The sequence below is a fragment of the Gossypium arboreum genome, chromosome 9 (assembly GCF_025698485.1).
Source record: "Gossypium arboreum isolate Shixiya-1 chromosome 9, ASM2569848v2, whole genome shotgun sequence".
Lineage (NCBI taxonomy): Eukaryota > Viridiplantae > Streptophyta > Magnoliopsida > Malvales > Malvaceae > Gossypium > Gossypium arboreum.
This window is the reverse complement of record NC_069078.1, coordinates 14,460,123-14,464,584: the sequence shown is the minus strand read 5'-3', so window position 1 is coordinate 14,464,584 and position 4,462 is coordinate 14,460,123.

Here is a 4,462-nt window from a genome sequence, read left to right as displayed (position 1 = left end):
GAAATCATAAGTGGGTGTTTTGGGGCTGGTTTAATGGTAAATTTATTGAATTCATACTAAATTTTGGTTTAGGTTCATTTAAGGAATTATTAAAGAAAATTGGAAGATCTGCTAATGTGTTGCGAGGAAGCAAAAAATAAGGTGTGGGTCCTAAACTAATAAAATTGTTTAAAAATGTTAAATATCATGTTATATTTAATAAATTATTTTACTAATTGGATTGGCCTAATAGTCAAATTATTGATTTTGTGAGTGGCCGAACCAAGTATGTTTCGAGCCTTAAAATACTAACATGTTGGAAAAATTGCTAGATTGATAGTATGATTGTTTGATTGAGTTTGTAATTGCATATTTGAGTTAAGAGATATGAGAATGTTTGACTGAATGATATAATGTGTTGAGATATTAAGCTTATGTATGATTTAAATGCATGAGATATTTTTTATATTGTGTGTTGAAAAGGGTGCTAGTTATGCACAATGAAAATTCGTAAAGTATGTGAAACTGAATGATATTGATTGATACCAACACAATGATAACTTGAAAGATTGGAACACTGTTTCCATTTACTGAAAGTATGTGATTATTAAGGACATGCTGAGCATGTCAAATAAAGGTGAAAAGTATTGAGATATAATTATGTTTGAGATTGTGTGACATATTGCATATGCATTGGGTTGAGATTTTGTGGTTGACGGAGGAGTTCCGTGGAGTACCGGCGGCATATTAAGTCTGTATTATTCGTGTCAGTGCACTGCACCTGGAGTACCGAAGGGACTGTCGATTTTATCGCATATTATATGTTATTGGTGGTTGTGTCGCACTATTTGATATCCGTTAGATTTTCTGCACTATAGATTATTCAGTGGTTTTACCACATCAAGCTATGCTCATAATGTTTTGGAGTTTGGCAGATAGGTTCTGGGGAACTCGTGGTGTGTAGCGGATGGTATGGGTAGGAACTTTTTTTGTATTGCATCATGTGTATGACATATTCGAATGTTATTGATTTATGCTACGAATTGTACTTTATTGTATTGAATGGTGACGAAATTAATGATTGTTACTCGAATGAATGATGGTCTATGCTCATACACCATTTGACATCAATTTGATAATGGCTATGTAATGACATGAAATTCCTCTGATGGTTCTGTTTTCTTCTATTATTGCTAATATGTTTCACTGTATTTAATGTTTTTTCCCGTTTAATTAATTATTCGACTCACACTGAGCTTATTATTATTATTATTATTATTTAATTAAGTATTATTAAGTCTTTATTGGTTTTAGCTTGTAATTTTTAATTATTTCTAGTCTATGGCTTGGTAACTTTTCTTTTGAGAATTTTTGCATGCATGAATTACTCTAGCATAATAATCGGATAATGCATTATATCAGGCTTAAGTAAAATTTCATATTGTTCCCTAGTTTCCACTAATTGCAAATGAACTGTTTTTAAAAAATAAATTGATAAGGCAACTAAGTTTCCAAAATGACTTGAAAAATGGTTTTTTTACTGCATTAGTTTAACTTTGAGTTTTTTTTTAAAGAAGAGCGAGAAGCAAAAGGTTTTTCTAAACCAACACTGTCAATAATAAAATGAATCCTAAGCATACATAACCTAATGAATGAATTCTTTTAAGCTAACTCAAAGTACAACTACGGTTTTATCTAAAATAAGTTTACTTAAAATCTTCAAAAGTAATGAAAATTAGCTTAGCCATTTTAGTGGCTAATGTAGCCTTCACAATCTAGCCATAACGTCTAGGCTGGGTTTGACAGGTTACATTTAGTGGTATTAGAGTCTCGGTTCAAAACCTCGAACTGAGTTTTTAAATCTACTCAAGTAAGTCTGCATGCATGCATGAAAAAGGGGAAATTTGAAAAAAACAAGCCACAAGAATTTTAAAAATGATATTCTACAAAGAAAATCAAGTCTTAGACTCCAACGACAGTTGCCATAAAAAGATGATGTTAAGTTATAGGTAAACACTTGAGGTGTATTACTATAGACATAGAACTAAAATAGTTAGTATTTAACTTTTTCTTTGAAACTGTAATATAGAAAACTGAAAATTGATTGAAGTTAGATAGTGATCATTTTTTCTAAAATTGTATACCAAATTTAAGATCATAAGATATATAATGAAAAAACATAGAATGAGGGACAACGGGGATCAACGCTGAGCTACCCAATTTCAGTCATTTGCTTCTTAAGGAATTTGTGCCTACTTCTAAAGGTGAAAACCAAGAGGTTGGGGATGATGTAGTGCCTCAAGCGATATTGGGAGTCCTAGAAAGGGTTTTCAAGGTTACGGTTGAAAGGAATAATATGGAGGAAGAGACTAAATGCTTCGAGTGCAAAAGAAAGGAAAAGAATAAAGTTTGGAAAAGTAGAGAGTCTACTTCCACTGGACCAAATTCGCGACCTTTAAAATGGGCCAGATGAGTTAAACCTCAACAAAAAGTTGTAGTAGTTATTATTGGAGAAACTACTACATTAGCTAAGGTTCTGATTTGTAGATATTGTGGTAAACGTAATCCAGTAGAGTTTCTGTTAAAATTGGGAATTGGGGTAGGGGAATCTGTTAGTAACGTTTCCTTAATTAGATATGCAAGATATATGTTGGGAATTTAAGGAGACGCATTGTTTGGAATTGTGTTGGAATTAGAGTTGTTCATAAAAAGCTTGGTGGCCTGGTTTGAAGGAAAAGCGGTAATAGATTTTGCGACTAAGAAAATTTCGAGGACGAAATTTCTTTAAGGAGGGGAGAATTGTAACATCCCAAAAATTAGGGATTAGTAGAATTGGGTTTGTGAATCGAGAGAGAGTGGTCATGCCTTAACTTTTGAAATTTATCTATCCATTTTTAGGAAAGAAATGAGGTATTGGTTTGTTGGTTAAGTGTTAGTGAAATGTTCCTTGAAACCCAAGTTCAAATCCCTTCTCTCTCACCATTTTTTTTATTTTGCAAATTTTGCCTTAAACCTTAGTATGTGGCATGCCTTGTTCTTAAAATAAATATTGCAAAATTATTTCAAGAATGAGAAAAAAGCCTAATGGTTTAAAGAAATATGAAAAAGCATGGAAATTAAATGAGGTCCCAAGTTCGAATCCTTTCCCTTGTGAAATAATTTAATTTTGCAAAATCCTTTTTTTTAATGTGTGTGTCATCCATACCCTTGAACCCTAAGTATAAATATAAAATTTTATTGTATTTTTAAGTCTTTAATTCAAATTTTACCTACCCAAGTTGTTTGCCCACTTTCTCTCCTCTTTTCTCTTTAATTTTCTTTTTTTCTTCCATTGTTGTAGTCGGCTACACCTAGTTTTACCATTTCTTTCTTCTTTTTCTTTATGCCACAAGATTTTTGAACATATTCTCTACCATATCGCTATCATTTTTACTCATTAAAATTAGCCTCATATCTGAAATCTTGAACTCCAAGATCGATCTCGAACATTGCCAAGAAGGTGCCATTGTCGTTTCTCTCGACTAGCTTGGGAAGGTTTCTTCTCTGTAACACCCCAAAACTGGCCCAGATGTTATGACCGAATCAAGCACATCACATTGAAGTGTTTTAGCAAAAACCTTGTTTTCATTGGAAACACTTCCTTAAAATGAAAAACCTTAATTACTTTGTAAAATCTCTTTTCAGCTGCGGAAGCTTTATTTAGAACGTATGATTTTATGAAAACTCGTCATTTAAAAATTGAGTTGTGGAAACATAGTATTTAAAAATAGTTATGGTTTAGGAAACCACGTCCTACTTCTAATAAATATAAAGTATAAAAAAATGAAAATAATCCTAATTTGAAATATTAGCCAGAGGAAAGACCTTGTTACAACCCAAATCAAATAGAAATAATTTAAAATCAATATATTAAAAATTACATAAAGACTAAGTCTAAACTTTCTATGCTAGTTGGCCACCTCCGAGTCCCTCCATTCATCGAACCTCCTTCTGAGGATCACCTGAAAAGTTTAGAAGAAGGGGGGTGAGTTTCTAAAACTCAGTGTGTACAACCCTTAATGGGTATAAAGCAATCGTTAGTCATTTTGGGCTAGAGCTCAATTCAATAACGGTGGTCTCTGGGCCTTAGCCCAAATTAGCATCGATTGGGTCGAAGCCCACATCGCAATAATATCACAACAATATCATACATGAAATGCAATGCAGTGCAATCCCATCCTAATAATCCATCCGCTACACACTAGCTTCGTTCCCCGACACATCATGTGGGGATATAAATATCAACCCACCCAACCAATACACATCCATGGTAGCCCGGTTGCGGAACTACCTTCATTTACACATTAGGCTTAAAAGTCGTCGGTGGATCCACGATTGTTAAGCAACCATGCGATCCTCATATACTTCCTCCGTTCTATAATATCCAACTCATATGAAACCTAAGCAGAATATCATATGTATGCAGCAGATATGCATGTCACAT